This window comes from Protopterus annectens, chromosome 7.part0, assembly GCF_019279795.1.
Source record: "Protopterus annectens isolate FY-2018-M chromosome 7.part0, PAN1.0, whole genome shotgun sequence".
Taxonomy (NCBI): Eukaryota; Metazoa; Chordata; order Ceratodontiformes; family Protopteridae; genus Protopterus; species Protopterus annectens.
In genome coordinates, this window is record NC_056739.1 from 444160597 (window position 1) to 444178516 (window position 17920).

Below are 17920 nucleotides of genomic sequence, written 5' to 3' on the forward strand. Positions count from 1 at the left end.
GAACAGGAAGAGCAAATCAGTTTATAGTCTGGACTTTATTCCTAGATATCAAGGCAGTTTTTGGTTGCCTTTGGTTTAATTTCTCAAAGTCTTGTTTTCTAATACAACAATATGAAAGGACCCCTTTCTGAAGTCGAGGTATAATTAAAGTTCATGAAATTAGTATTGTTTCAATATTTATGTTAGCCAAAGGTTTTCTTCACAGCACCCACAATGTGCCTAGAATTGACTCATCCTATCTGGAAATTCTGGACTTCCTGTATAATAATAAAAATACATAATTTCTTCCTTAGCCTCAATAGTTCACTCTGTCATCTTTATGGTTCTTTTTTGGCCTATCAGTTTTTGTGGGCTACTATTCCCTTCGACAACAGAGGGGCCATCCTCCCCCTGAGCCTGGCCTAACCCCATTGTAGGAATGTTTGTGTCTCTAGGATTCTACACTGTCATTTTTTTGTAATCCTGGCACCAGTGCACCTACTAGGATCTTCTATTTCTCTCCAAGATATATATATATATATATATATATATATATATATATATATATATATATATATATATATATATATATATATACTTTGAATTAAACAGACAACTTAAGGCTCAAAGGATGGCTTCATGTTCTCTTTGCTTGATTTTGCGAATGTGTATATTTTACTGTGGTTAGCTGCCTGCTTGGAAAATAACTGCAGGAATTCAACAGTGGATTACTGTGAACTATGAGGCTTTCTCTCTCCATGATATATACTATGTATGATACTGTCTCTATAGCAGTATTGCCCTGATGAGATTTTGTAAAAACAAAATCTACTATGAAAGGGTACTCTCCAAGACTTGAGGATGAATTCAAGTTCCAGCAATACTACTCTCCTTTTCTTGCTGACTTCATTCTGTCTCCATGTGGACCCCAAATTATATTATGATGTCTAAAGCTATGTGCCATAGACAGCATTTTACATCAGTAGTCCAGCTAGTGCTCAACAGTGGTTTACCAATGTCAACATGTTCAAAAAATTCTAAATGCTAATATTGGCTTCTATTTTATTTCTGGATCTGATCATTTATACTGTGAATATTAGTTATTTATTATTAGTTTTAGAAACAACTTTATTAAATCACAACTAAAACAGCCACACAGCTAGACATACTTTAACATAAAAGAAATTAGACAATGGGCTTACTGTACATCAGTACTCTGATTGCAGAACAAGCATTCTCCAGCAGGGTATTAATGTACAAGTAATACCTGCTGAGAAGAACGAGCCTGCTGCATCAAGGCAGCATATCAAGCCACCGTGGAGCTCGGACTGCTAAAGAAATTAACAGCCGCTATTACTTTTACACTCACTAAGCAGCACTTTCACTGTTTAGCGAGTGTAAAAAAAAAATAAAATAAAAAAATAGTCAGAAAGAAGTGTGTACCCGCGGTGGTGGTGCTGCGGTAGTGTTGTCGTCTCACAGTAAGACGCTGTCCGGTTCAATTCTCAGCTAGAGCGTCTTCTGCGTGGAGACATGCGTGAATGGGCGTACCTTCGTTGAAGGTTGTGCATCAGGCCTGGCAAGCTGGTACATAAGAATCAACTGCCAATCATTAGCGGACAGGAGTTCCGCTGTGGCGACCCCCTAACCGGGAAAAGCCGAAAGATACAAGTCAGAAAGAAGTGTATGTGTGTGTGTGTATGTATGTGTATTTACTCGAATACTGGCCAAGGCTCTTGCTACCCACATAGTGCCTTTTTTAGGCAAGGCTCAAAACTCAAACCCACCTCCGTAAACAGCACAATTAACAAAAAACTGAGGGTTATGCTACTCAATGTCAGGAGTTTAAAATCTCAAAATGCATGCGTTTGAAGCACTCCTCAGTATGGAGAACATTGACATCTGTGCAGTAACTGAAACCTGGTTCAAGGCTCCAGAGAGCACCCCAGCACTACTGGGCTACAACTCATACCACACGTTTCGGCCACAGAACACACCCCGAAACACAAAATGAGGGGGTGTATCCATATTCATCAAGGATACCTACACCTCCATGTTAATGGCGCAGCATGATACCTCTGAGATCATCCATGTGCAACTAACATCGGGCAAATCTGCAATGCAAATTATGGCCTGCTACAAATCACCCTCCATGACCCAGGACCACCACTCCACCTTTCTGGAGACACTGGAAAATATGAAGGTCCTACTGAACACCCTGATATTGGGCGATTTCAATTACCCTACCAATAACAGGGAAAACTACTCGAGTACAAATTTTCAGGCCCAGCGTTTCCTGGAATTCATCCACTCAAGTGCCCTGGATCAGCTGGTAAACTCCCCTACCAGAGGTGAAAACATACTGGACCTGGTCATCACCAACATGGGCGACAGGTGTTCCACACCAGAGGTCAACCCATCACTGGTTAGATCAGACCATTAACTAATCACTCTGGATGTCCACACCCCATCACCACCCACAACTAAGGAAACCACAGTAAAAAACTTTTCTAAAGCAAACTTTACCTTACTTAAGACAGAGGTCGTAAGTTTCACAGCGCCCACGCTAAAGGATAACGCTGCCCAAGATGCAGAAACCTTTACAAATGCAGTCTATGAGCACCTACAAGGATGCATGGATTGTGCCATCCCTAATAAAACCAAGACTCACTCCTCTAAGAGAAGAAAACCAGTCTGGTGGACCCCTGCCATAAACTGGCTATACAATAGAAGGAGGAAACTAGTTCAGAAAAAAAAAAAAAAATCCAAAGAAGGGAAGACATCCCTGATCAGTATCAGTAAGAAACTAAGGTCCCTCATAAAATCATCCAAGGCTAACTTCAAAAGAAAAATAGCCAAGGATTCAAATGATAACTACAAAGCCTTCTTTAGCTATGTTAAGAATCTAAATGGCAACTCACAGATATGCACTGAACTAGTGCAAAATAGCACAAAATATACTGAACCTACTGATATTGCCAACATCCTGGCAGATAGATTCAGTGCAGACTTCACCCCCCTCTCACCCCCAAAAGGGGCCACAACAATACCGGAAAAGTGTAGTGTCCCAGAAATCACAGCTGCATAGGTGAAAACAGCCCTTTCAAAATCCAAAAACACAGCATCAATGGGGCCAGATGGTGTCCCAGGCTGCGTCTTGCATGAACTACAGAACGAACTAACCCCTCCACCTAAACACGCTGTTCATCCTCAGCCTCTTCACAGGCTACGTGCCCATAGAATGTCGCACAGCAATGATTATTCCACTCCACAAAGGAGGGGCCACAACTGACTCTGGTAACTATCGCCCCATAAGCCTGACTAGCCTGGTCTGCAAGGCTATGGAGCGCATCATCATGGAACTCATTAACAAAATCATGGGGAACCTCCAAACACTTGACTCGACCCAGTTTGGCTTTTTTAAGGGCATATCATGCCTACTAAACCTGGTTGACTTCTTTGAGACAATCACCAAGGCCATAGATGAGGGAAAGGTGGTTCACACAGCCTACCTTGACCTCGCCAAGGCTTTTGACACCATTCCCCACTCGGGTATTACAGAAAAACTCACCAGCCTGAACATAAACCCCTACATCACGAGATGGGTTGCTAACTGGCTTACAGACAGAACTCACACAGTAAGAATTGCAGGCTCCAGGTCCGACTCCAAACCAGTCACAAGTGGTGTCCCGCAAGGCTCGGTCCTGGGATCCCTACTGTTCAGCATATTCTTCTCAGAAGTACAGGCAAACACAGGAGGACTAACCAAGTTCGCCAATGACTGCAAACTGGGAGCCATAATTGACTCTCCGGCTGACATGGACAGCCTCCAAAAGGGCTTATTGAGACAGACACCTGGTGTCAAAGTCATGGCCTCAAGCTAAATGCCAAAAAATGCATAGTCATCCCGTTTGGGAAAAACAAAACATCCATGAATTACCACATAGGCGGCAGCCCCCTTAATACAGAAGAGGTGATAAGAGATCTGGGGACCCAGGTAGATAGTAATCTCTCCTTTGACAATCATATTGCCAAAGTAGTTAGGAAATCCTTCTATGTGGCCCATCTAATTATTAAAGGGTTCGCATCTAGAAATAAAGAGGTTATAGTGCCCCTCCACTCATCGCTCATCAGACCCATCATAGAGTACAATGCCCCATTTGGGATGTACCTCACAAGACACTTCCAACAGCTGGAAATCCCACAAAAGTACCTCACCAAGAGGATTACTGGCCTCAAACATATGACCTATGCAGCCTGACTGAAAAAACTCCGGCTGTACTCAGTGGCATATCGCTTACTCAGAGGTGATCTCTGTCTAACTTACAAAGCCATGTCCAACTCAGAATTGATGGACATGCTCCACCTAAAGAAATCCAAGTCACTGCGAGCCACATGCTCTAGTGAGCTAAATCTCACCACAACAATAAATAGAACATGCTGGAGGGATAGATTCCTGTCACAGGGACTCCCCATGCTTTGGAACAAAATTCCTAACTACATTAGGCAGAGCCCCTCACTAACACTCTTCAAGAGAAGCCTTGATGAGTGGATGGGTAACAGAAAATACATCCCTGGGATCACTTCATTGACTCTGCTTGACAGAGGATCAGTTAATTAATCAATGGGGCCACGAAAGCAGACACACTGGCTAGGCTTATAAATGCCCTCGGGCAGATAGCCTAGTACTTACCTATGAACCTATGAACTTACTCCTTCTCCTGAACATATATTATTCCCACACATTCCATTTACTTTTATATTATTAATTCTTTCCTTTTCCTAAGGATCCCACTTCCAGTTCTTTCATCTCTTTTACAATATTCAGTACAAACTGCATTTGGTTTAGATTTTTATTTTCATTTATTTATTTTATTCTTATTATTTTACATTTGTTGATCGGGAAAGTCTGACTGGATGCATGTCCATTTTCAGCAGAGGCCTGAGGAGAAAAGCTCTACAGTTACAGAAGCATTCAAATTTACATAGTACCAAATTTAACACTGGCTAGCAACATAGCACTGAAGCTTACGATTTAACATATTTACATAGACTGAACACATCTTTTACAGTTTTAGGTTGAGGCATTACATCATGGTGGACATTGTTAGTAGGGGGTTGCATTTTTTGCTTTATACAGATGAGTTGTGAGCAAGTTAGCCACAGTAGGGAGTATAGCAACAAAGAGAGCAAAGATTAGACATAGTAGGGAGTATAGCAACAAAGAGAGCAAAGATTAGACATAGTAGGGAGTATAGCAACAAAGAGAGCAAAGATTAGACATAGTAGGGAGTATAGCAACAAAGAGAGCAAAGATTAGACATAGTAGGGAGTATAGCAACAAAGAGAGCAAAGATTAGACATAGTAGGGAGTATAGCAACAAAGAGAGCAAAGATTAGACATAGTAGGGAGTATAGCAACAAAGAGAGCAAAGATTAGACATAGTAGGGAGTATAGCAACAAAGAGAGCAAAGATTAGACATAGTAGGGAGTATAGCAACAAAGAGAGCAAAGATTAGACATAGTAGGGAGTATAGCAACAAAGAGAGCAAAGATTAGACATAGTAGGGAGTATAGCAACAAAGAGAGCAAAGATTAGACATAGTAGGGAGTATAGCAACAAAGAGAGCAAAGATTAGACATAGTAGGGAGTATAGCAACAAAGAGAGCAAAGATTAGACATAGTAGGGAGTATAGCAACAAAGAGAGCAAAGATTAGACATAGTAGGAGTATAGCAACAAAGAGGCAAAGATTAGACATAGTAGGGAGTATAGCAACAAAGAGAGCAAAGATTAGACATAGTAGGGAGTATAGCAACAAAGAGAGCAAAGATTAGACATAGTAGGGAGTATAGCAACAAAGAGAGCAAAGATTAGATGTAGTAGGGAGTATAGCAGCAGGAGAAGAGACAGAGATGGGGAATTGGGTAACAGGTTAAGTCAGAAAAGCAGGAGGAGTAAGCAGCTTAAGTACAGAGTAAGAGTAGAGGTGTAAAGAGAAAAGTAAATTTTAGCGGACAGATAACAGAGTGTCCTAGCAGTGACATATGGGTATTGACTAAGGGGTTAGAATTAGAGGAAGGAAGCTATAGAAATTGCATTGTTTTGATGATGAAGCTTAAGTCAGAGGTCAAAGGTAAAGGGAGAGGGTGGGAATTTACTAGTTTTTGTTTTTTTTAGCAGCCAGTATCTTTAGATTTGTTATGGCCAATTAAGAGTCTGTGTTCCAGCACAAAAAAGAACCATTTTCTTTAGTTAGTAATGATTGGCTCCTCCAACATTTCTGGCAAAAGAATCTGTAGTGTTTTTTTTTTTAATTTGCCAACTAATTCCTAGAACACATGTCCCCAAGTACCATCATGCTTCCAGCATTTTGTCTCTACGTAAGCAAAAATTCTATGAAATCTGCTTGGGGTTCAAAAATCTCTATACAAACACATTCAAGGAAAAATTCTAAACCTTCTGAACTTTTTGCATACTCAGCAGCCATTCAGATATCTTTCCATTGTTCCTTGGTAAATTGCCTTTCCTTTCTTAAGTCCCAATTTTTTTCTAACAATTTTGATTGATTCTTTTAGCTATCATGCAATATTTTATATGTCCTAGTAATTATCATTTTATAGCTGCTTCTGTTCAAGAATCCACTAAAACTCTACCGTAGATGATCTTTCACTTAGCATTCTTTTATCCCTTACTCTTTGGCTATATTCTGTTGTCAGCCCCTAGTATGAAAGGCAGTCTGTAACCCATAGTCCAAACTTCTGCTTAGCCTCAGCTCAATCTCATAACTTTCCCTCCGTATTTATTTTCTCCTAGTATCTTGCTTTTATTTGCCAATAATGGTAAAATCTCCTTTCACCATTTCCTTTGGCTTAATTGAGAAGATTTTCTGCTACTTTATGAATATAATGGTTCTCTAATTTTAATTTCTCCATGTCTTTTGGGTTTCTAATACTTTGAGGGGAACAGACCCATTCCTAAATCAGGGTATGATTAGAGTTCATGAAATTAGTATTGTTTCAGTCTTTGATGTTAGCCAAGAGTGCTCTTCTCAGCATCTGCAATGTGCCCAGAATCACCTCCTTGTATAATTCATAAGGGGTTACATTTATTGATAGCATGACTGTAAATTTTCTTTTTTTATTTTCTTTCCTTTAATTTCTATCTTAATCTTTCTAAATATCTTCTTTCCTTTAATTTATATCTTAATATTTCTAAATACTTCTATGTAGAAATTGTGGGCTTCTTGCATCACAGTAATAACGCATAATTTCTTCGTTATAAACAATTGTCCACTTTGTCACATTTATGATTGTTTTCTGGACTGTCACTTTTGTGAACTATTATGGAAAGCCAACCATGAGTAAATCCAGCTTTACCCACACCCAGCTGTGGGTTATTGCTATTATACAATCACATTAATAAAGAAAAAAGTTACTTACTTTTCTTAAATTATGTCTTTGTATACGGGTGGCATGCTGCTCTTCTACATTTTTCCCCGGGTATCCTGGGGCTTCCTTGATGTACTGCACATGCATATGGGACTTTTGTTCCCACGCTTACGCAGTACATCAGTGCTGTGTAAAGGAAGCAACAGAGAAAGGAAGATCTTTGTAGCTTTTTTTTTGTTGTTGTTGTTGTTGTTTTTAATTAAAAAAAAAAGAAATCTTGAGACGTTCAATGTATGGGAGAGAGAGGACAGAGAAAATGTAAGGATAATCAAGTGCATTTCTCTAGTGTTGCATAATGTACCTGATTATCCTTATATTTTCCTCCATCTCATGTGTCTCGTTGTTTTGAAGTCTCCATTTGTGAAGCTTTATTTATTGATTTTTTTAAATAAAAACGTAGAGTTTCTACAGCATATATTTTCCCATTGGTAAATGCTTTACAATGGACACGCTGGTTGGATGTATACTAGTAGAATGTGTTTCAGCTTCATTTTTGTTATCCAGTAATACTAAGTACCCAATTCTCTTATCTATAGCATGAAATACTCAGGATAAAAATATATTCAATTAATTCAGATAGTTTGGGACCCGGAGACTAGGCATTAAAATTTATTTGCAGTTCTGGGCAGGAAATGTTACCTGAAAAGTTGTTCTTTGATTACAACTGTGAGTTTTAAATTGAATTTTCTATACAGAACAAAAGTAAGGTGCTTAGATATGTCCAAAAATGAGATATATCTGGGTAATGAATACTAGCTACAGTCTCTACTAGGTAATTTCTATATACACACCACCACTGTGTTGGCTTTGTAAACTGACCCTAACAACTACACCATGTTGTCCAATTTTGTTTCTTTAGCACTTGGCAGCAACAACTATTTTTTTCTGCTTCATACAGCCAGAATGAAGTCTCAGTTTTGTTTCTTGTACAGGGAGACACTTGGCACTTAACACAAGCTTACAGCTTTCCTCTCGTTAAGGTGTGTGTGTTGTGTATGTATATGTGTGTGTGTGTGTGTGTGTGTGTGTGTGTGTGTGTGTGTGTGTGTGTGTGTGTGTGTGTGTGTGTGTGTGTGTGTGTGTATGTATATCTATAGATATATATATATATATATATATATATATATATATATATGGTTCCCCCTTCACAATCCTGAATTACTGAATGTTCGAAATTCAGTAACTCTAGACTGTAAAGTCAAAAATGCAGAAGCGCAAATCTGCATAAGTGCAAATTCCAATATCTCGAATTTGCACTTATGCATGTCAGCTACTGTACGGGAAGTGTGAGAGTTGGGATGTTTTACGGAAGTGAAGGTGAGTGAGTGTATGTGTTTTGTAAGTTGTGCGTGTGGGTTAAGGTAGGGAGGTGGGAGTATGAGTGTGAGTGTTGGATGTGTCTGTGTATGTGTGATGTGCTTGTGTGTGTGCGAGGCATTTTAAAATGTCTGTGTGTTTTTTTTTTGTGTATTAGTGCGATCTCGGAGTTAGAATATATAAGTAAGGGGAGTGTGGGGGGTGTAGGGGGGCTTGACCTCCTGCGTACATGTAGTGTAAGGCTTGTAGTTTATGTTATGTGGGTTGTATGGTGTGCATGTTGTGTGGTGTATGTGTTCTGCATGTTCGGAGTTGTTTGTTTTCGTGCTTGTGGGTTTTGAAATTTTTGTTGGTTCGACTTTATAATTTCGAGTTACTGACTTTCAAGCATTCAGTAATTCGATATTATGAAGGGAAACCATATATATATATATATATATATATATATATATATATATATATATATAGATATATATATATATCTGTGTGTGTATGTACATGGTATATTCGTGTGTGTGAGTATGTATGTGTATCAAACAAAGCAATTACTGACAAAAGTAAAATTTTTATAGCATATATTAATGGAAGTAAGTCTGGGTGACTGAAACTTTTTCCATTGGTATATAGTCGATTTACAATGGGCACACTGGTTGGGCTGACCAATCAGCGTGCTTGTTTTTGAATGTTAATGACCAGTCATTGTAAAATACTTCTTTCTACAACAGTGGGGGAGGGGGGCATCTTCCACCCTGAGTCTGGCATAATATTGTTGTTGGAATGTGTCTGTGTCCTGAGGATTCATGACGATTCTACTCTCTCTTTATTTTCAGTCTTAGCACCAGTGTGTACACCAGGATTAGGCAATTTTTTTGTCCTGGGACCTGTGCACCCAGCAGTCTTTTTTATTAACCTACCTTTCTGCATGGTATATGCTATATAAAATGCAATCTATATATTAGAGTTGTCTTGGGGAGATTTCATAAAAACTGAAGGTACCCACCAAATCCTGGGAATGATTTCAGTTGCACAGTACTTCTCTCTTTTCTTGCTATTTCATCTGCACATTCAGACCCTGAATGTTCTCTATGGTTGCTATTATTCTCCTTAAGGATCTGCATCCAAAATCCTTATTTCCTTATTTCATGAATGACCCTGTTTTATCATCATCCCCCTACAATTTGATTTATAACCTTCTGCTTGTGTTAGTTATATGAGCCTTAACTGTTTAGTTCTAAAGTATCACGTCATATCAGGTAATCACAAACCACGTTATTCTATGTGGAGAATCACTTTATTCCACCTACCATTTGCCCTGATCCTCTCTCAAATAAATTCCTTCAACTCATTATTAATTATCCTCCACAACTTCTCCTCTGGTTTACTACAGTATACCTGATGTGTATAAAATTAAAGGGAATAAAAGCATTTTCAAATCTTGTATTTTATTACCTTACCCATAATCAAGAGCTTACAGCTTCTCAGTTTTTATATTATTTATTTATTTATCATTTGTTGACCGGGAAAGTCCGACTAGGTTCCACAGAGCCTGTTTTCAGTGGAGGCCCGGGGAGAAATGCTCCAGATGCATGTCTTTGGAATGTGGGAGGAAACCGGAGTACCCAGAGGAAACCCACGCAAACACAGGGAGAACATGCAAACTCCACACAGAAGGCACGCCAGCCGAGAATCGAACTGGAGAACCTCTTGCTGTGAGGCGATAACGTTAACCGCTGCACTACTGTGCCGCCCATATAATCTATTTCACATATTATCTTTTGTTTAGTCTTTCCCCACATATTACTCACTGCCATAACAGAATCCTTGTTACTCCATATATCTAAATACTTCATCTGATCCTTTCCCCATAAATATGGACTAATTCATGCATGGCATATAGTTTACAGCTATAGCCTTTGTTTTACCTTGATTAATTGTCTATCCAGAAAAGACTTGAAACTGTCTTAAAATGTTCCATAACAATGAAATATCCTTTTCTGGATTCATCAAATACAATATAATATCATCTACAAATAAGGATAACATTTTTAAGTACCATACTAATTATCACCTTGACTTTAAAAGTCCCTTAATTTCTTTGACAATGACTTTAAATATAAAGCAAATAAAGGGGAATGAGGATGCCTCTGCCTGATTCTTCTGTTAAAAACACAACTTATCTGACAAGAAACCTCACTCCTTAATTCTTGCCTCTGGCCTTTCATATATCCTTCAAATTCACCCTACCATTCTGTCAAAGAATGCAAATGCTTCCGTTGCCCTACTCAAGAAATCACACCTTTCAAAAGATTTTTATTATTGCTCTGATTTTACCTGTTTATGTATTCATCTTTATATATCTTTGTGAATAACAAAATATTTTAATAAATGTTTTTCACAAAATAAAATCCCAGCTTTGTCTGCCAAGTGCATTTTCTGCACCAAGACCCATCAATAAATGCAGCGTCTTCTTAAATTCTGCTTCCATGTGCATCATCATAGTTAATGTTCTCTAATATTTGCCTCCTCTCCACAAAACCACAATGATCCCTATCTATTAATTTTGGCAACACATTTGCCATTCTCTGAGCTACTATAGACATAATCATGCTTTAAAACTGAAATTGGTCTATATGAATCTGGGTCTGAAAAGTTTGTGTCCTCACTGAGTAATTCAGTCACCACAGCTTTCTTCTAAAATGTTGGTAGTGCCCCACCTCTTAAAATACAATACCAGACTTTTATAATTTTCTTCCCTCCTGAATTCCAGACATCTCCAGGAATGCCATCTCTTCCTGGAGAGTTCCTTGTTGATTGATTATACATCACCATTTTTATTTCATCTCTTCCTATCGTAGCTATTAATTGTTGAGTCTTGTCTTCCTCTAACCTTAACATAATAAAATTTTCCATGAGTATTTCCAGTTGTGCTTTTTCTTGGTTTCCACATTCCCCTGCTTTATACAAGTTTTTCATGAATTTCCTGGATATCTATAATAAGTCTAGGACTTTGATTATTTTTCTTATCACAAACACTACAAGTTTGGTGATAAATCTTTCTGTTTTCAGCTGCTGAGGTCATTGTGCTAAATGTTTCTAGAGTTATCAAACATACTTGCTTAACAAACTTTCTAAATGCATGCATATTATCTAAATGCTCTCATATTTTCCCTATACCACTCTAAAGTTGCTCCTAATTGTGCTCTGTGAGATTCCCTTTATTCTGCAATTCTTTAATCTTTGCCAACCCATCTGAATAATTCCTATTTCTTTCTTGTCTCTCTTTCTCTTTTATTTCTACCCTGTTTTAAAACCCGTTTTCATTTTATCACACTCACTACTATCCCTTCTGAAAAAAAAATTAACTTCTCTAACAAGCACTGAAATATTTACATTACCCATTTCTTAAATTGCTAACTTTTTAACAGGTAAGTTTGGAAGAGGCAATATCTCAGTTTTACTTCATTACCTTAGTTTTTAATGAAGCATGATCTAAAGTACTTATTCAACGTAAATCTAAGTGATCAATTAAATATCAGAGGTTCCTTACCAGTAGAATCCAGGGCCTCAACCATCTACCATACACAGACAGGCTAAAAGCCTTATCCCTCTACTCAGTTTCAAGCTTAATGCCAACAAATGTATAATTATCCCCTTTGGGAAAAAACATGTACCCATGAATTACCACCTAGGTAGCCGTAAGCTAAACACCGAAAGTGTGATGAGAGACTTAGGGACACAGGTGGACAGTGGTCTCACCTTCGATAACCACATCGCCACACCAGTCAGGAAATCCTTCTATGTGGCACACCTCATCACTAAGGGCTTTTCAACCAGAAAAAAGGAGGTCATTGTCCCACTGTACTCATCCCTCATTAGACCCATTATAGAGTACAATGCCCCATTTGGAATGTACCTCACAAGACATCTGCAACAGCTGGAAAGGCAGCAGAAATACCTCACTAAAAGAATCACAGGCCTAAAGCAGATACCCTATGCTGACTGTCTAAAGAAACTACAGCTATACTCTGTGGTATGTCTGCTCAGAGGTGATCTCTGCTTAACATACAAGGCCATGTCAAACCCTGAGCTGTTGGACATGCTCCACTTAAAGAAATCCCAGTCCCTCAGAGTCATATGCTCCAGGGATCTAAACCTTGTCATCACAATGAACAAAACATGCTGGAGGGATAGGTTCCTGACCCAGAGACTCCCCATACTCTAGAACAGACTGCCCATACATGTCAAGCAGAGAGCCTCCTTGGCCCTCTTCAAAAGGAACTTTAACAATTGGATGGGAGATAGGAAATTCACCTCGGAGATCATGTCAGTCGCCCTGCTAGACAGGGGTCCAGGGAAGTAAATATTGTGGGAAGAAATATCCAGGGAATTATTATGGCTAGGCGTGTATAGACCCTAGGGCCGATAGCCTAGTACCAACCTATGAACCTATGAAACTATATGGACTCCTCAGAGATGACCTCTGTCTGGCATAGAAGGAGATCATGGCTCCACAAATGAAGCACTACTCAAATAACTCACATGCACAGCCTCATCCAGGTCTGTGACATCAACAGGACTTGTTGGGTGGGACAGATCTGTGTCCCAGAGACTCCCCCATCCATGGAATAGGCTCCCTTTTCACATCAAGCAGTGTACCTCTTTACCCCTTTTTAAGCGCAACCTGGATAACTGGATGGGAAACAGAAAATATACCCCTGGAATTCCACCTATGTCCCTGCTGCACAGAGGCATTGGGTGCTGACTTGTCTAAATATGGGCTAAACTCTTGACTAGGCTTATAAGGGTCTCAGGGCCAATCACCTGGTAACCTCCTATGATCCTATGATAAATATACATGCTCTTGTGAAATATAATCTCTATCTAGACTATCTCAGTTATTGTACCTTAGAAAATAATATGTAAAGTCTGTCTGAGTTCCTAATAATGAATTCACATCTTCCACAACAAATATGTATATATATATATTTCTTCAGGCATCTACACTACTGTGTTATAGTAGCCTTATAAGTCTTCCTAATACATTCTCATGCTTAGAAACCAAGATCCAGTCCCTCTCCCATAAAAAATATTCCCTACTGAAAGCTTATTATTTCTCCCAAATTCTCTTAAGCTCCATAACAGTAGTTTAAGATGGAATATAAGTACATGCCAGTCTAATCCTCTATCTCTGCCAGTAACTCCTTACTGCTACTAATCTGCCATTATTGTATTTTTTCCTCTTTGATAATTTTGGTGCCCCTTTATTTATTTATTTATTTATTTATTTGAAATTTGTTAACTGGAATAGCCCATCTGAACAAAAGCCCTTTTTCACTGGAGGCCCGGGGAGAAAAGCTCCAAAATACAACTAAGCAAGATTATTTACAAAATTGAAGATGAATACAGTGAAAACTTTATAATAAGACAGTTAAGCATATGTAGATAAAGCTCCACAGTACAGTATAGTAAGAGGCATTATAACAATGAAGGAAAAAACATAGCAAAGAAATATACAATAAAACATTTGAATGAATTCACATAACATTACATGGGTTATCTTCAGAGGGTAACTGTACAATACAGAGTAGTTAAGTGAGCTATGGTAGTAGGGAAGGGCGGAATAGAATGGATAGTGTTAGAGAAAGGGGTGGGTTCGCATGGGATGATTACAGAGGCAAATCCATGTGCTATTAAGGCACCTTTTGGGAGTTTTCTTGAATTTGTGGATGTAGGAAATGTTTCTAAGGTTTATGGGGAGCTTGTTCCATGCAAGAGCATGGAAGTAGCTGTGGAGATTCTATTCAATAGATTTTTAGGTTTGTGAATTTGTAAAATACATTGCTCAGAGCTTTTGTGGGATCTAAGGGGCTTATAAAGGGAGACAGTGAGGAAATGCTAGGACAAGAGGAGGATAATGAGAAGTTGGATAAATAAGAGCTGGTTAGGAAACTCTAGCTAGTGTCTTGAGTGCCTGGAGAGCATGACAGTGGTGTGATCTTGAGGGCAGATTGACTGCAAATCTAGCAACTTTTTTTGTAGGTGCTTTCAAGTTTGGAAAGTAGTGAAGACTGTAAGTTGGTTAAAATTTGAGAGCTGTAAAAGAGGTTGGGGAGAAGGTAAGCTTGTGCTATTGAGATCCTGAAGTTGGGTGTGAGGAATCTTTTGTTTCTTTAGAGTAAACCAAGCTTTTGGTGGGTTTTCTTAATGCATTTAATTACATGAAGGTCAAATTTTAGTCGATCGTCCACTATTACTCCAAGCAACTTAGTGTGGGATTCAGCTATGATCGTAGTATTGTTGAGGGAAGATATGGTGAATAAGGATTTAAGATGGTAAAGGTATTTTGGGTGGAAGAGAAGAAGTTTTGTCTTTTTAGGGTTTAGTATGAGTTGGTTGTTAGTGAGCCATGTTTCAGTGAGGTTGAAATATGTTTGTGTCAAGGTTAGTAGGTCAGTGGGACTGTCAGCAATAGAAATGATGGTGGAGTCATCTGCGTACTGTATGAGGGAAGACTGAGGGCAGGATGTGTGAATTTGGTTAGTAAAAATGTTAAAGGGGGGGGCTAAAATACAGCCTTGAAGGACACCCATTTTGATGGGGAGAAGAGAAGAAAGAGCAGAGAGCCATTTTACAGATTGCAGTCTGTCTGTGATGTAGGTATTGAACCAGGAGATAGTTGCTGAGAAGAGGTTGAGTTGAGAGAGTTTGGAGAGGAGGATGGATGAGAGACATGTCAAAGGCTTTGGAGACATCTAAAAAGATGCAGGACACTAGTTTATCATTGTCTCTAGCTAGGGAGATGGAGTTAGTAAACTAAATAAGTGCAGTAGTGGTGCTGTGGTGGGTGCAGAAGCCATGTTCAGTAGGGGTAATTAAGTTTTCATGAGTAAAATAAGTTGAGATTTGTTTATAAACACAGTGCTCAAGAATTTTGGAGAGGGAAGAGAGTATGGCAATAGGTTGATAATTAGAGAGCTCAACAGAATTTGCACCTTTGTAGATTGTTATAGTGTGGACCTTTTTCCAGATGGTTAGAACAGTGGATTCACTGTGTGGTTTATGAGGATGGAGACAGGATATGCTAAGGAGTCAGCAGCAGCTTTTAGGAAGAGAGGTGGCAGGTTATCAGCTGAAAAGGAACCCGATTTCAGTTTGATAAGAAGTTTTTTGATGTAGCTGGATGAAATGGGTTTTAGTGAGAAAGGACTGTTCTGCAGTCAGGGGGTGGTAAGGGGCGTGGAGCTGGTTGATGGACAGTTTGCTTAAGTTTGCTGATGGTATCTATGAAGTATGAACTGAAAATTGAAGCAGTTTCAAGGGGTTTGTTATTGGGTCAGGGGTTGGGAGTTGAAGGATTTCCTGGGTGGAGAATTTTGTTGACAGTATTCCAAAATGTTTACGGGCTCCTGGGTTTGGTGTCTTGGGGTGAGAGGTAGTAGCTCTTTTTGTCAGAGTTTATGTGTTTTTTGGTTAAATTTTGGAGTTCCCTATATTGTTGATAGTGTGTGGGAGATTTGGTCATAGTCCAGAGTTTCCAGGTGCAATCTCTGTTATGCATAAGAGACTGAGTAGAGTTGGAGAGCGAAGGGGAAAACCGTGATTTGACTCTGACAGTTCTGGGATGGGCAAGGGAGTTCAGAGTGTTTAGGAAGATGGAGCTAAATTGAAGGACAGCTTCATCTAGAGGTAGGGAAGAGAGGAAAGACAGTCAATAGCAGAGAGAGAATCACTGAATGTATCTAGGTTGAAGTTGGTTAGCATTCTCCACTCTTTAAATTTATGAGGTCTAGAGAGGTGAGGGGAGAATCTTTGGACACGTATAGGGGACTGGTCACTTTAACAATCAATATTATTGTTTCCCTTTTCCATTGTCCTTGATCTTCTGGCAAATGTCCACTCTGAAACGCATTTTCTCAAGTTTACATGCTTATTTATATCCAAATGTGTTTCTTATAACACTTGTATTTGTACTCTCCATTTCCTGACTTAATTCAGTACCTTTTGCTTTTTGTCTATACCTTTAAGGCTGTTTACATTACGCGATAATATGGGCAGCGAAGCCATTATGATAAAAAGCTGTAACTCCTACCTGGAATGCTGGTTATTTATGATATATGACTTGCATAATAAAATATTTCATTTTCACTTTGTATTTAATGTCAAGTTTCTATTTTTTTGGTGGGGGTAAGGGGCTCAGTAAGTTAAAATGCTAATCTGCAGTGATATTTCACAGTATACTATTAGAGAGTGACTTCCAGGTAAGATACCTGTCGTAATGAGAATTTGAAAAGATAGATACTAATCCAGTGACAGTTAATGGCAGAAATACTCTGTAATGGTTACACCCAAACTGTACTGGGTCAGTCTGCACATTTGTTTTCAGACCTGATGCTTGTCATCTAGTGATATAGTTATGAACAAATTGATCAAGCTATGACATAAAATCAAAATAATATCAAACTTAAGCAGCCACCGAGATCATATAACAAAGTCAGTAACTATAATTTGAAATACTGGCTTAGTATTTTTTTTTATTTACCATTTGTTGCCCATGGTGCAGCATTGATTTGTTTATTTGTGTATTTATTTCACATTTGTTAACTGGGTAAGTTGGCTTATCATCCATAACCTGGACCACCTAGGCAGTCAACATACACACAGAAAAATAAGACACCTTTCAGTCAAATACAAACCAGTACAAGTATGTGAAGAAGAATATAGCAAATAGTTTGCAGAAGTAAAATTTTACAAGTAGTACAAGTGTGTATATGATGAAGTATAATAGAAATGACATTAGGAACGCAAAATATACCATATAATACATATAATTCAGAAAAAAGGTATAATGAAAAGAAAAGCAACATTCGCATAAGGAAGTACAATACAACTTCGTACCAGAAGAGGGCAGCACACTTACTAAAACACTCTTCTTTGTCCCTCACCTCGCTATTTACATTTTTCTGTAATCCAGGTGGATCTCTTTCAACCTCTGCCATGCACTGTAACTGAAGAATGGAAGTTGAGGATGTTTTAAAGAAAGAATAAAGAAATAATGGAAGAAACTGAAAAAGATGAAAACTCTAAGGTACAGATAGTGCCATATGGAAAATGGCCAGTGGTTTGATCTTTTAAGGTATTCCAGCATGGAAAAGGTATGAGTGGGCTTATGTAC